This window comes from Chrysemys picta, chromosome 1 (genome assembly GCF_011386835.1).
Source record: "Chrysemys picta bellii isolate R12L10 chromosome 1, ASM1138683v2, whole genome shotgun sequence".
Classification (NCBI taxonomy): Eukaryota; Metazoa; Chordata; order Testudines; family Emydidae; genus Chrysemys; species Chrysemys picta.
In genome coordinates, this window is record NC_088791.1 from 85,146,494 (window position 1) to 85,162,176 (window position 15,683).

Here is a 15,683-nt window from a genome sequence, read left to right on the forward strand (position 1 = left end):
GGAGTTGCCACATCAGCTCCCCCAAGGTCCTTGCTCACTTAGGCTTTGTTTACATTGGTACAGTGGATTGTGTTAGAAAAGGTGTAAACAAAGACCAGCTAATTTGTTTTTAAACACAATTGAGTTTGTCTATGCCGATGCTAAGTGCAGATTTACATATTAATTAAAATGTGATAATTAATGTTCCTATCGACTCAGTTTTCCAGGCCTTATGCACAGAGAAGTTGCACTAAATTAACTTTAAATTAACTTTTTTTTAAACTGATTTAGTTAAGAGTGCAAAAGGCTGTGTGGACACATTTATTTCAGTTTATATCAGATCTATTTCACTGTAGCTTAAGACAGTTATGACACCGTAAGTGAAATGGGTGCAGCTTTCTCATATAGACAAGCTCAAAGCCTAAGGTAGCAGGAAGCCTTAGATGACAGTTGTGCCTAGGGTGACCAGACAGCAAGTGTGAAAAATCAGGACAGAGGGTGGGGGTTAATAGGAGCCTATATAAGAAAAAGCCCCAAATATCGGAACTGTCCCTATAAAACCTGGACGTCTGCTCACCCTAGTTGTGCCACCAGTGTCCTCTCCCTTTGTTTCTGGTTCTTCAGCAATCTGACACATGATAGTTGCTCCCTCACACTTTTCAGATAAAGGGGAAGAAAGAAATAAAAATGCCTCCAAAGGAGGGCTCACTGGCAGGGGGAGAGGTATAGAAGAAAACCTCTGGTATGCACAGGGAATTCTGTAAAGAATTTCTGCTCATTACAGATATGTAGTCTGACTCTCAGCTCACAATAATCTTCAGTGAGAGCCCAGCACAGCAGGGCAAGTGGATGGATGCTGGCCATCCAGGCCATTCAAGGTTTAGTATTATTAACATTATTTCTTTCAACAATCTATTTTTTTTATTATTATAATTTAGACAAGCAGTTGGAAAAAGCTGAGACCAATGAAGTGATGATCTTGGAATTAAGTGACAGATGATGGCAGCATTACTGAAATGTTGAAGGTTTAGTTCGACAGCACCCTCCCTGAATCTGGAGAAAGAGGGCACACATAGAGTTCTTGGACCCAGACCTAACCAAGATAATAAGAAATAGGTAATAGTAGTTTCATTTTTAACAGTTTGTAGAAGAAGGGAAAAAAAGACTAGAAAAAGAGAGGCAGAAAACTTTACCACATGAATCATGATGCCAGATCACCATTTATGGAGAAATCAGAGCAAAGACCGTGGCCAAAGAAGAGAATGAATTCCTGTTGAGCCTCACCAATGAAACAGACTCCTATCAAGTATTTGGTGTCCTGCCAGACTCATTCTTGTTCATGATGCCACAGAGTTGTCTTGTGTGTTGCAAAATGCCAGGACTTCACCCTGTGTAAATTATCCCTAGATAATGCAACTTCTCCATCTTTCTGAAGAAGCACTTTAGAAGCTACTTAAAGTACAAAACTGAAATAGTAAAACTCTGGATAACTGATAGATTAGACAAATGTGAGGATACATCCTCGAACTGTACTCAATCCAATTTATCATATAAACTACCAAAACACTGTTTCTTTGCTTTTTTGTAAATCAAGTAAATCCTATTTTATTACAGAGAAGGGAGGTGAGATAATAGTAGAGCCAGGAGTTTAATTTGAATTGGAGTTTGTTACAGGATGCAGATATGATGCTCCAAAATGTTAAGATACTTAACATTCTTCTTCGAGTGTTTGCTCATATAGGACATGTCTTCACTACCCGCCGGATCAGCGGGTAGCAATTGACCTATTGGGGATCGACTTATCACGTCTAGTGAAGACACGATAAAATTGATCCCTGATTGCTCTGCCGTCGACTCAGGAAATCCACCGCGGCAAGAGGCGGAAGCGGAGTCGATGGCGGAGTGGCAGCGGTCGACTCGCCGCCGTCCTCACAGCCAGGTAAGTCGACCTAAAATACGCAACTTCAGTTATGCTATTCATGTAGCTGAAGTTGCGTATCTTAGGTCGACCCTCCCACCCCCGTAGTGTAGACCTAGCCATAGATTCCAATTAGGTGTGCGCACGCCGCATGCACGATCGTTGGAAGATTATTACCCTAGCAACACTCGGTGGGTTGGCTGAGGCGCCCCCTGGAGTGGCGCCCTTATGGCGCTGGATATATACCCCTGCCGACCCAGTGCCCCCTCAGTTCCTTCTTACTGCCCGTGACAGTCGTTGGAACTTGGAGCGCAGCTAGCTGTTCTCCACTCTCCCTGGCAATTGTTTTTCGCGACCCAGCTGTTCATAGCTGTGGCAGACCGGATGAAGGGCCTCCCGGTCTCCACCCAGCGCATCTCGTCCTGGATTACATCATGTATCCATGCGTGCTATGACTTAGCTGGTGTCCCAGCTACACACCTGACCGCCCACTCCACTCGGGCTCAAGCTTCGTCCTCCACCTTCCTGGCTCATGTGCCCATACAGGAGATGGGTAGGGCAGCAACTTGGTCATTGGTACATAGCTTCACTTCCCACTATGCCATAGTGCAGCAGTCCAGGGATGATGCGGCATTTGGGTCAGCGGTCCTTCACTCTGCGACATCTCACTCCGACCCCACTGCCTAGGTAAGGCTTGGGAGTCATCTAATTGGATCAATATGAGCAAACACTCGAAGAAGAAAAGACGGTTACTCACCTTTTAACTGTTGCTCTTCAAGATGTGTTGCTCATATCCATTCCAAACCTGCCCTCCTTCCCCTCTGTCGGAGTAGCCGGCAAGAAGGAACTGAGGGGGCGCTGGGTCGGCAGGTGTATATCTGGCGCCATAAGGGCGCCACTCCAGGGGGCGCCTCAGCCGACCCACCGAGTGTTGCTAGGGTAAATATCTTCCAATGATCGTGCATGCGGCGCGCACACACCTAATTGGAATGGATATGAGCAACACATCTCGAAGAACAACAGTTACAAAGGTGAGTAACCCGTCTTTTTCTGTTGAAAAAGTTTTTTGTCATGATAGGTTAGCAGCATCCTACAAGAGGAATGTCTGGTCTGAAGAAGAGCAGGCAAGCAGAGGCTAAGAAGACTGAGGCCTTGGCTACACTTACACGGTAGTTCGGCGGCGAGCGATCGAACTTCTGGGTTCGACTTATCGCGTCTTGTCTGGACGCGATAAGTCGAACCCGGAAGTGCTCGCCGTCGACTGCGGTACTCCAGCTCGGCGAGAGGAGTACCGCGGAGTCGACGGGGGAGCCTGCCTGCCGCGTGTGGACCGAGGTAAGTTCGAACTAAGGTACTTCGAACTTTAGCTACGTTATTCACGTAGCTGAAGTTGCGTACCTTAGTTCGAATTAGGGGGTTAGTGTAGACCTGGCCTGAGGTGTACCATCCAGGCGCCTTTACAAAAGCTGCGAATCTTATCTCTTAATATTAGGGGAATCAACGGTTCTCTCAAAAGTTTGTTCTATGATTCTCTCATTCTGAAGAAGACAGGGCTGTGTAGAAGAGCCACATTTCACATAACCTAGATCTTTTTTTAGTTTTTGATATTTGCTAAGAGAAGCTTGGTGAATGTCTCATATAAAAAGAACAAAAGAGAGACTGCAATACTAATTAGCAAAAAAAAAATGCTGTCAATGGATCTAGGATGTCACCCTACATGTTATGATATCACCAAAATGCAGATGGCAGCGTACACACTGGTGACTGAGTGTGTTGCTTATGGGTCATCATGCAGATTGAGGAATGGGGAAAAAAAATAAGAATTAGGAATTTCCCACTGGAACCTAGAAGAGCAATCTTATCTCACCACCAAAAGTTTTGGTCCCCACGCAATCGCTAGTTTTGTAGTGACATTCCTTGGTACATATGATTTAGAATTGATTTGTCTTCTATTCTAATAATATATCAATGCCAAGAAAGTCACAGAAATTGAACCTGTTGATAAAACAGTTCCTAGGTGTGGCTTCAAATATCATCATTTCTGATCTTGTCCTGCCACTTGATATGAAGCAGCTGACTAAGACAAAGAGAATTGAAAATGTCAATCTGGTGTTCTTCAGCCTTCCTCAGTACCCACGTTCCACTTCTGTAAAACAGAGTTGGTATAACAGAGTTGGCTCTATAGTAGTAAGCTTCATGCCACAACATCCCCACAGAGGCTTCTGAAGGGCCTGAAACATGGCAGCAGCTGCTTGTATACAAGTATCCACATCTTTAAGGCATCATTCATCACAATCTGTGATGCTGCCTAAATATTTGAATTGCCACCTGCTTGATGTCCCATCTGGACAAGTTAATACTTGGTTGTAATCTGGCTGTAAACTGCTTAAATGTAATGGCAGGGACTTAGTTTTTTCCAGATTAATTAATAACCAGACCAATGTGCACTACTTGGTGTCTGACCTGATTGGCCATCAGCTGTAGTGCCATGTTAAATAAATTGAGCAATATTATGAAGGCTCAATGAGGCAAATTAGGTATCCAAAACAGTAGAGAGATATGGTTAGTTAACTATCAGATTGTGAAGTTTGAAAGTAGTTTCAATGTTTTTTTCTTTTTGGGGGGAGGGTGTGGGGGTTTGTTTGTTTTAGCATTCTTTGAGCTATGATAAAGATTATCTGACAGAAGTATGTTATTTGAGAGGTAGCCACAGGAGATGTAAGGTAGTAAATCTCTAGTCTTAGAGAAATAGCTTGTGTAACTATAAACAACCATGTTTGATGCTACCACATTCTCAGATAAAATGCTTAGAATTTCCCCAGACGTATCATTGTAAGAAGTCTGTTGCAGGGGTGGGATATTTCCATTTCTCTTTGTTTGTTCTTAGATCTCTTTTATGAGCCGAACTTTGTGTGTGCTGCAGGATGCCGTCAAGAAGCAAGTCACCAGGACCCCCTCCAACCAAGATGTCACCACCTACCTGAGCAGCTCGCTGGAAGGTGAATTTGGAAGAGACGGAGGAGACTTTGCTTCGCTCTGGACTCATGCCCACAACGCTACATGACAACTGGAGAAGTGTATTGGCTGCCACTGGACATGGTGCGAGGAATGCCAGGAGCTTGGAGTCTTGGTGCCACAGATGAAGAATACAGATCACACTATCATCACTCCGAGAGCTAGAACCATGCTGGAGAGGACCCTGAAGGATGCCATCTGCTGCCAATACGTGGAAAACTTGAAACGGAAGCTGGACCAGGGCACGGTGTTCGAGGTGATGTGCAAGTGGGACGCCAGCAACCACTTTTTCCCAATTGGGCAGCTTCACCCAATTTGCCAACTGGAGGTTCATCCACGGGGCCTGGCTCAACTGTGTTCCGCTGAACGGAGCCGTATACCACGGGAATCGGGACAAGCGATGCAGGAAGTACAGTTATTCCAACGAGATGCTACCTCATGTCCTGTGTAGCTGCAAGCCCCATTCGAGAGCTTGGCAGCTGTGACACAACGCCATCCAAGATTGCCTGGCCAGAGCCAGAGCCATCCCGCCACCCGACATCGTCATCGTCATCACCAACGAGGACCGGAAGAAGATCATCATGGTGGACGTCACAGTGCCGTTGGAGAACAGGCTGAAACCTTGAGAGCTCAGGATTACCAGGTCCAGACATACGCACTGATTGTCGGAGACTTAGGCTCATGGGACCCCAGTAATGAGCGAGTGCTGAGAGAATGCGGAATCAGTCAACGCTACGTTCGGCTGATGTGGCAACTTATGGTGTGAGATGCCATCAGCTGGTCAAGGGACAGCTACATAGAACACATCACTGGACATCAGCAATACCAAGAGGGGTGAGCTGGAGTGCCAATGAGAAGCATACTCAGGAAGGTAACTGAAATACTTTCCTCATGGATTGTATTTTCTAAATGGACAACGAACCTAATTCTCAATTACTGAGGGACAATCTCCATTCATTGATATATTTTGCTTTCCACAACCAAATCTCTGTACAACTTTTCATGAGTGATGTACCTGAGTATTCGGATTCTAATATCTAAACTGTATTGTTAAATCTATTCATCTAAATTTGGGTTATTGCTGATTATGTACTCCTATGTATCACATGACTTTTAAAAATTAACTTTGTATTTGTGGATAATCTAAGCAGTATATCCAGATGTACAGACACTCTTTTCCCAACCTATGTGTTATATAATTTTTTTAACATTAGCTTTAATAAAAGTTTTAGTTCTTACCTTACTAATAAGTACAGTAACTCCTCACTTAACGTTGAGGTTATGTTATGTTCCTGAAAAATGTGACTTTAAGCGAAACGATGTTAAGCAAATCCAATTTCCCCAAAAGAATTAATGTAAATGAGGGGGTTAGGTTCCAGGGAAATTTTTTTCACCAGACAAAACACTATATATAAACTTATACTGTGTGTGTGTGTGTGTGTGTGTGTGTGTGTACACACACACACACACACACACACACACACACACACACAGTATAAGTTTTAAACAAACAATTTAATACTGGTACAGAGAGATGATGATTGTGAAGCTTGGTTGAGGTGGAGGAGTCAGAGGGTGGGATATTTCCAGGGAATGCCTTACTGCTAAATGATGAACTAGCAATTGGCTGAGCCCTCAAGGATTAACTCTCACATTCTACAGTACAAGGCAGCAGGAAAGGAGGGAGGGCAGACAGAGACAGAGAGACACACTGTGACACTGTGTGTGTGTGTGTGTGTGTGTGTGTGTGAGAGAGAGAGAGAGAGAGAGATGTGCATTTCCCTTTTAAGTATGAAGAGTGGGGTCAGAAGTACACTGCCTTGTTAATTAGATCAGCAAGCTGAGACCAGACTGCAGCTGCTGCTGCCTGGAAGCTCCCTCTGTTGTCTGTCCCCCCTGCTCTATGGAAGATGGGGTAAGTGGGATGCAGGAGCAGGGGGGAGGGGGACACCCTGACATTAGCCCCCTCTTCCTTCCCCCCCCCCCCAGGAAGCAGGAGTCTTGGGGAGTAGCTCCAAGGCAGAGGGCAGGAGCAGCACATGGCAGTGGGGGGAGGGACAGCTGAAATTGATAGCCTGCTGGGCAGCTGCTGCACAGGGAACTTAGGGGAGTGGGGAGCTGTTAGGGAGAGCTGATGCGGGGGGATGTCGGTCCACCCTGGTTCCACCCACCCACCAGGTAGCTCCACCGGGCTGCTCTTCCTGCAAGCAGTGGACAAAGCAGGTGGCTGCCAAATGACATTAGAAGGGAGCATTGCACAACTTTAAATGAGCATGTTCCCTAATTGATCAGCAACGTAACAACGTTAACCGGGACGACTTTAAGTGAGGAGTTACTGTACTCCTAAGGCATATAACCTACTAAGTGCCCAATCTCAACCTTTGCTGCTGTCTCAGATTAACTCACTTTAATTTCATCAGTCCTTTTATCCTGGATAGGTATGATGGAACATGCACTCTGTAATTACCAAAAACAAAATCTGCTTTCAGCCACCTATGTCCAACCATTACTGAGATCACTAGATGACAAACCAAATAGTTTTTTGTCATTTAATATTGTGTAATAATAAATGATCACATACAGAATACTATACTATTGACAAATTTGACAATAAATATGTATTTCAGACATTTTTTATTCTTGTCATCTTCATCAGCTATTCCATATCAAGTGGCAGGACAAGATCAGAAATAAGGATATTTGAAACCCAACCCAACAACTGCCTCCAACAACAATGGTTTAGTTTCAGCAGCTTTCTTGGTATGGAAATATTATTAGAATGAAAGATCAATGAATTCTGAAGCATGTGTACCAAGAAATTCCACTATGTGGCCAGCAATCATGTGGGTGCAAAAACTTTGGTGGTACTCAGACCACCTTAAACCTTGCCTGAGTTTGATATAGATAGCACTTGATCTGCCAGGAGGCTGTGTCCTTTTGGGATTTGCCATGATGACGATGAGGTATTTCAGAGGCTCAGTGAAACAGTCCTACCCTCCCAAGATGCCATTACATATTCTCTTAGAGAACAAGGAATTCTTTCTCTCAGACTCAAAAGTCTAATGTTCTCTCTAACTTTTTTTCTTCTGAGTCTTTTTTGATGCACCTAATTTTTAGACTGGATCAGGCAGTATCTCATCAAGTATTTACTCTAGGAGGCTGTGCCTTGTATTCCCCCCCCCCCCCAAATATATAAACCCTACAAGCTGTTTCAACAGATTATGTCCATCTTAATGGTTATCAGTTAAAATTATTTAGGTTCTTCCCCACTGAGTAAAATTGTAACCTTCCTTTGGCATAAATCCCATTACAATTTTTTGTATCTACATGACATTGAAATCCCTTGTAAATAGAAATAAACCAGTTTAACAATCCAAACTAACTACAAGAGAGAGTTACCCACCCTGTGCAGTAACTGAGGTTCTTCGAGTATGTGCCCCCATTGGTGCTGCACAGTAGGTGTGTCAGTGCCCCCTGCACCTGGGATCAGAGATTTTTGGTAGCAGTGCCTGTTGGACTGCACATGTGCTCCTCCCCATCTTGTCCCGTGAGCATCATCTATATATAGCACTGTGTGGTCCAACCACCCCCTCCCAGTTCCTTCTCTACTGCAGCTCTCTCTCTCTCTATCTTTAGGCTGAGAAGCAGAGGGGAGGAGGGCAGGTAGTGGAGCACCCACAGGGACACACATCTCGAAGAACCTCAGTTACTGCACAGGGTGACTAACCCTCTCTATTTTGAGTGATGTCACTATTGATGCTCCATTGTCGGTGACTGTAAAGCAGTGCTGTGAGTTGGAAGACTGGGGCTTTGGAGTGGCATTTAATGCGGATGAGAGAACAGTGTGTCCTAATAGGTCTTCTGAAGTTGCATCATGAGTAATTGTGTAGTGATGGCTAAAAGTGTCTGTGGATGCCCAAGTGGCTGCTTTGGAAATGTCAGCAAATGGATGTTGTTGAGAAAGGCAATTGAGGTGGATAGAGAGCGGGTGGAATGTGCTAGAGTTCCAGGAGAAGGTTGTCGATTTGTGTAGTTGATAGGTCAGGTTTATACATTGCAAGGTCCACTTGGAAAGGTGTTGTTTAGAAATGGCTGTGCCTTTTGATCTTTTGGCCATTGATAGAAATAAGCATGGCAATCGTCTGAAAGATTTAGTTCTGTCCGGATAAAAGGCTAATGCTCGCCTGATGTCCAAGGTGTTTAATGCCGCCCCGTCTTGGTTGCTGTGGTTTTGAAAAAAAGCAGGGTAGGTGGATAGGTTGATGTAGATGGAAGGAGGATGGTACCTTGGGTAAGAACTTTGTACGTGGAAAAATGTTGTATGGGGAGTATGCCATGAGCTCTCCACTTTCCCCTACCCATCTGGCAAAGGTAATAGCAACAAGAAATGCTGTTTTCATGGATAGATGAACATAAGAGCATATTGCCATTGTTTTGAATAGTCGTTTACTAAGACCGTGTAGGACAAGGATGTGGTTCCAAGCTGAGGTGGGATCCCGTATATGAGGGTAAACATTTTGGAGGCCTTTCAGGAAGCTCTTCATGAGTGGGTGGGTGAAAACGGCATGGCCGTCTATATTGGGGTGAAAGGTCATGATGGCGGCTAAGTGTACATAAATGGAGCTGATATAAACCCTAATCTTTTAAGAAGTAAAATATAATCTAAGATGAGTGGTAATGAAGTGCTCATTGCTGTGGCGTGATTGGTGGTGCACCCAAATCAGAATCTTGTCCAGTTTGGAGGCAAGTGCGTTGAGTTGTGTCACATCTGCTATTCAAGAGTACCTCTTTTACTACCTCTGAACAGGTCAGCTCCGAATCCCGAAACCATGGAGGATCCATGCCTTCAGATGAAGTAACTGTGCATCGGGATGGAGGATTTGACCTGCATCCTGCGAGGGGAGTTGTGGAGTCAATCACAGAGTGATTGAAGGACATTCTGCATGAGAATAAGGTAAGTATACCAGATCTGTCATGACCATGTTGGAGCTATAAGAATGACTCTGGCTCAGTGCCCTTGAACCTTGTTGAGTACTTTGAACAGAAGGGGGATGGGAGGAAAGACATAGAGTAGCAGGCATCCCATGTGAGGGGCAATGCATCTCCCAGGAATCCGCGGCCTAGGCCTGCTCTTGAGCAGAATTGAGGACACTGGCCGTTCTCCAGTTTGGCAAAGAGAGCTATGGTTGGGAATCCCCAGCAGCTGAATATGTGGTGTAGGGATGGTGTATCCAGCTCCCACTTACGGTCTTGGGTGAATCTCCTGTTCAGTGAGTCTGCTGTGGCATTCTGGTGTCCTGGGAGTTATGCGGCTGAGATGGTCATGTTGTGGTTCCATACATCAGTTCCATAATTTCAGTGCTTCCAAGCATAGAGAGTGGGATCATGCTCTGCCTTGCCTGTCTAGGGAGAAAATGCAGGCACTATTGTCTGTCATAACTCTTATAGTGCGATGTCTGATCAATGGTAGAAAATGTCGGCAGGCATTGTGGACCACACTGAACTCTAGGAAGTTGATCTGTAGGGTGGATTTGGTTAAGGACCATCTGCCCTGCATGGTATAGGTCTGAAGGTACGCTCCCCAAATGATTAAGCAGTCATTGGTGGTTAGTATCCTGGACAGTGCTGGTTGAAGGAAAGGGACCCCAACACAGACGTTTTTGAGTTGTGTCCACCAATGTAGAGAGTCCTTGCCCTTGATAGGCATGGATAGGAGTTTGTGAAGGCTGCGTCTGTGAGGTATGTAGTCCTTACATAATCACACCTGGAAACAGCACATATGCAATCTTGCATACTTTACCATAAAAGTGGCTGCTGCCATGTGGCCGAGGAGCTGGAGACACGTCCTGGCTGAGATCTGGGGACGGGTTCTCACCGTGGATATGAGATCGACTATCACCAAAAATCAGTAAGCTGGGAGGAAGGCTCTGGCTCTTATGGCATCCAGTTGTACCCCAATAAACTCCAGGTGTTGCACTGGTGATAGTGTTGATTTTTCTAGGCTTATGCAAAGGCCGAGGCTCAAAAAGAGGTCCATTGTGGGTTGTACAGTGTGAAGGGCGTCGGGTTTGGATGAGTCCTTGAGGAGACAGTTGTATCGAAATATAATGATGCCCTGTTTGTGTAAGTAGGTAAGTAGTGTAACTACTGTGAGGGCTTTGGAGAATACTCAGGGAGCTGTAGAGAGTCTGAAGGGTAGTGATTGGTCCCCATGATGAATCAGAGGAACTGTCTGTGTATTGTGATGTGAAAATACGTGTCTTGGAGGTGGAAGGCTGAGAACCAGACCCCCTGTTTCAATGCTGGGATAATGGTCAAATTGGGTAACCATCTTGAAGCATTGCAGTTTGACTAACTTACTGAGGTTTCATAGGTCTAGGATTGTTGTCCACCTGCCAGATTTCATTTGGATCAGAAAGAAAATGGGAGTAAAAATTCTTTCCTCTGTGTTGGGATGGGACCAGTTCTATAGCTCCCAGTTGCGGAAGGTGGTTTATTTCTTCTCCTAGAGTGTGTTCGTGAGAAGGGTCCCTGAAGAGGAACAGAGAGGGAGGCTGACTGGGTGGTATAGATAGGAATGGCATGGAATATCCTTCATTGATCTCTAGGACCCACTTGTCTGAAGTAATTAGCCACCATGATGCATAGAAAGGAGCTAAATGGTCATCAAACTGGTGGGATGATGGAGATGGTTATAGTGACTGGAATGGGGGGAGGCTTCTTGGGGCCTCGACCAAACCATCAAAATAGTTGTTTGGATGAAGGAGTGTGAGAGCCCCTAGAGGAGTCGAGCGTTTGCGCTTCGTAGGGGGTTTCTGTCATCAGCGTCGTGTGTCATGCTGTCGGTGCGGGGTGAAAAGTAGTGGTCGGGATCTCGGGGGAGTTAGGTATTTCCCCGGTTGCCTCTTTGGCGCTGGCGTATAAATGCCAAGAGAGTGGAGAGTTGCTCGAGAGTTCTTTAGGGAGTGTAGGGACTCATCTGTGTGTTCTGAGAATAATTTGGGAACCTCAAAGGGTAGGTCCTCAACAGTGGTTTGCACCTCCTTAGGGAGTCCAGAGTGGTGTAACCATGACACTCGTCTCATGACTGCGGCTCTCGCAATGGAATGGGCAGTTGTATCAGCGGAATCCAAGGAGACTTGTAAAGCTGTATGGGCCAAGAGGTTCCAGATATGAGTGACTGGACTTGCTCCTTCTTCTTCTGGCAGAATTCCTGTATCTTAGAGTAGTTGACTTAGTTGTATTTGGCCAAGAGAGCCTTGTAATTGGACATGCGGAATTGGAGAATGGCTGATGAGTAAGGCTTGCAGCCGAATAGGTCTAGTTGCTTCCAGTTTCTGTCATAAGGGGTGTTTCTTGCTTGATAGTTGTGCCTCTTTTCGTGCATGGCATTGACAACCAGGGAGTTTGGAGTGGGATGAGAAAAAAGAAATTCCATGTCTTTAGCGGGGACATAATATATCTTGTCCTCCTGCTTGCAGGTAGGTGGGATGGATGCTGAGGTCTGTCAGAGCACCTTAGCTGGTTCAAGAAGGGCCTCATTGATAGGGAGGGCTATCTTTGCAGACAAAGAGGTGTGCAGGATATTGAGCAGCTTGTGATGTTGTTCTTTCACTTGTTCCAGAGGAATCTGGAAGGAGTCTGCAATCCTATGAAACAGCTCCTGGAAGTGTTTAAAATCATCTGCTGGCATAGAGGGTGAAGGCATGATAGCCTCATCATAGGAAGAAGAGAAGTGGAGTTCTTCCTGGTCTGCTATCGAGAGTTGGTCGGTCCCTAGTGGTCAAGTGATGGATGAGGATGGTGAGAGTGGGTGTTTCTGGCTTTGTTCTATGGGAGGCTTTGGAAACTGTGATCTGTGCATGGCCCATGGATCCCAGTATGGCCAATGTGGAGGGAGTGGCATGTGGGGTTGTATCCATGGCAGTCAATATCGGGGCCCTGGTTTGGGGTTGCAGGGTGCAGATAGTGAGGACATATGTAGATGACTCCTTTAGTGCCTGTCTGGAATATGAGGGTGGGACGGGGTATTTATCCTCCTCTTCCTTACTGGGTAAGGGTGGTGTCATCCTTGTAAGAGAAAGGGAGCAGTACTGTGACTGTGGAGAAGAGGATGAAGATGGAGGAGGCTCGTGTCTGTGTAGTGGCGACTCAGGCATGTAAGATATCATCAGATACCCAAGGATCTGAACTCCTGGGGAGGAGGGAGGAGCATCATCTTCACCAGTTGGATCGTTGCAAAGGGAAAAGTGCATTCTCTGGAACAGTCAGCAGATGGCATCAAGGACTTATTAGGTGCTGAAGGCTTGCTTGGTGCCAAGGGTATAGTCTGTGCCAGAGGGCGTATTGGTGCCAAGAGCTTGCTCAGTGCTGATAGAGATGTCGGTGCCAATAGAGCTGCTGGTGCCCGGCAGTTTAGTTAGTGCCATGGGGCTCAAAGCCAATTTGTTTGGGGTGGTCGGCACTGTTTTCTAAGGTCTCGCACCACATTCCCTGATGCTGAGAGACAGTGCGGTTACCTGTAGGTCTGCTTGTTTACAGTCTCTAGGCCTCTCTTTAGCTCTGGTACTGGATGTACTGGAGGGTCGTGGGAGCCAAAGATGTTGAGGCTACTGACCTCATAGGGGATGATGTTCTGGCGGGTAGTTTCTCAGAAAGCAATGAGGTAGCCCATTTCTTCCCATCAGCTCCAGAAAGAGAGGATTTCTTCTTGGAAGGACATGGTGCATGAGGGTCGGTGGACGACCTAGTGGAGCGTGACAGCCGTGTGAGGGAATCACTGGGAATCACTGGTCACTGGGATCTCTCCATTGGGAGAGGTCTCAGGCAAATGTCTCAGACCTTTCCAGCCCTGGCAGTCAGATTGTGACAATGGATCACCTCTGTGCGACATGTCCCTCTCCCAGGCAATGGATGCACTGTGAGTGGCTGTAGCTTACTGGTCTATACTACCCGCCTGAATCGGCGGGTAGAAATCGACCTCTCGGGGATCGATTTATCGCGTCCCGTCGGGACGCGACAATCGATCCCCGAATCGGCGCTCTTACTCCACCAGGGGAGGTGGTAGTAAGAGCCGCCGGCGGGAAGCCGCAGAAGTCGATTTTGCCGCCGTCCTCACAACAGGGTAAGTCGGCTGCGATACGCCGAATTCAGCTACGCTATTCACGTAGCTGAATTTGCGTATCTTAAATCGACTCCCCCCTGTAGTGTAGATGTACCAGGCCCCACAGCAGGAAACACACCTCTTAAACCCAGGCAATCTGTGCATAACGATGAGGGAGAATGCTTCCCGGTCAGGAAGGGTGGGAAATGGGAAAACGGAATCTAAGCTAAGAATTAACTGGAAGGGTAAGAAAGGGGAATTTTTTTTTTTAAGGAAGAGGATGGTAAAGGAAAAAAGTAACTACTAAACTAAACTAAGTGAACAGGTAAGGCATTATCTAATGACTCAGAGGATAGAAGAGCTCTGCTCCGGATTCCATCCCAGATGAAAGGCAGTTAAAAGAAACGGGGTGGGGGGGAAAGGTTTGGGCAACACAGTGCTATATATAGATGCCGCTCATGGCGCAAGACAGGGAAGAGCGCATGTGCAGTCCAACAGGCACTGCTACTGAAGAGCTCTGATCCCAGGCATAGGGGAAGCTGCCACACCTACAGTGGGGCACCCGTAGGGACATCACTTGAAGAAGAACCTACAGATTATTTTCAGCTCACTACTGTAGCTTATACTGTCTTGATAGGAAAAAAAAGTGGAAGCTTCTTTTTAACAAGTATTTCTTTAATGTAGATCAGGCAGTGTAGCATCTTATAGTTGGCCAATTTAAAAGTTAGAAAATGGTTTAATTTGATTCAAGTACTGGAGCTTTGTGAAGAATGTGTTCATATATAAGGCTTTTGATACTGTCTCTCATGACCTTCTCATAAACAAACTAGGGAAATACAATCTAGATGGAGCTACAATAAGGCTGGTGCATAACTCGTTGGAAAATCGTTCCCAGAGAGTAGTTATCAGTGGTTCACAGTCATGCTGGAAGGGCATAATGAGTGGGGTCCCACAGAGATTGGTTCTGGGTCTGGGTTCTGTTCAATATCTTCATCAACGATTTAGATAATGGCATAGAGAGTACACTTATAAAGTTTGTGGATGATACCATGCTGGGAGGGGTTGCAAGTGCTTTGGAGGATAGGATTAAAATTCAAAATGATCTGGACAAACTGGAGAATGGTCTGAAGTAAATAGGATGAAATTCAGTAAAGACAAGTGCAAAGTACTCCACTTAGGAAGGAACAGTCAGTTGCACACATACAAAATGGGAAATGACTGCCTAGGAAGGAGTACTGCGGAAAGGGATCTGGGGATCATAGTGGATCACAAGCTAAATATGAGTCAACAGTGTAACGCTGTTGCAAAAAAGCAAACATCATTTTGGGATGTATTAGCAGGACGATTGTAAGCAAAACACGAGACATAATTATTCCGCTCTAATCTGCACTGATTAGGCCTCAACTGGAATATTGTGTCCGATTCTGGTTGCCACATTTCAGGAAAGATGTGGACAAATTGGAGAAAGTCCAGAGAAGAGCAACAAAAATGATTAAAGGTCTAGAAAACATGATCTATGAGGGAAGATTGAAAAAATTGGGTTTGTTTAGTCTGGAGAAGAGAAGACTGAGAGGGGACATGATAACGGTTTTCAAGTACATAAAAGATTGTTACAAGGAGGAGGGAGAAAAAATTCTTTTTCTTAACCTCTGATAATAGGACAAGAAG

At 45.6% G+C, this 15,683-nt stretch overlaps 1 long non-coding RNA gene across 1 annotated transcript in view; it reads left to right on the forward strand.

Moving 5' to 3' along the window:
• Window positions 1–9,724: 9,724 nt before the first annotated feature.
• LOC135983810 (uncharacterized) overlaps window positions 9,725–15,683 on the forward strand; it is an 86,062-nt gene continuing 80,103 nt past the window's right edge. Inside the window, exon 1 of the long non-coding RNA XR_010601628.1 lies at window positions 9,725–9,866. This is a non-coding gene — a long non-coding RNA (uncharacterized LOC135983810). The remainder of the gene's footprint in view (window positions 9,867–15,683) is intronic.